Genomic DNA, 396 nt, shown 5'->3' with positions numbered 1-396 from the left:
AACCCAAATATTCAGATGTGTGCAGCGCATTTTACGGAGGACTGTTTCCTGATCCTGGTAGACTACAATGCCGGCTGTTCTGACTCACAGACTGTAAGTACGTTTTTGTGTGATTGTTGTCATATTTCTATAAAAATCTAAAATAGCCTACATGTTTATATTAAAGTAAAAATGAATGATAGATACGCCTTTCGTATGGAATTAAATAGCAAGCACTTTGAGTGTCTTGTTCATCATATTTATTTTTATATAAAGGCAACAGAACTGAAATCATATCATGTTAATCAGCACATGAGTGAGAATAACGCGATATTCGCATTTGATCTCGTAGGTATCTGTTCCACTTCGAGAGGTCAGAACTGTCCGTCTTGACTACGCTTATTTCACTCCTCCCCT

The sequence above is a fragment of the Sinocyclocheilus anshuiensis genome, unplaced genomic scaffold (assembly GCF_001515605.1).
Source record: "Sinocyclocheilus anshuiensis isolate Anshui unplaced genomic scaffold, SAMN03320099.WGS_v1.1 scaffold1009, whole genome shotgun sequence".
Lineage (NCBI taxonomy): Eukaryota > Metazoa > Chordata > Actinopteri > Cypriniformes > Cyprinidae > Sinocyclocheilus > Sinocyclocheilus anshuiensis.
Note: the sequence above shows the minus strand (reverse complement) of the source record.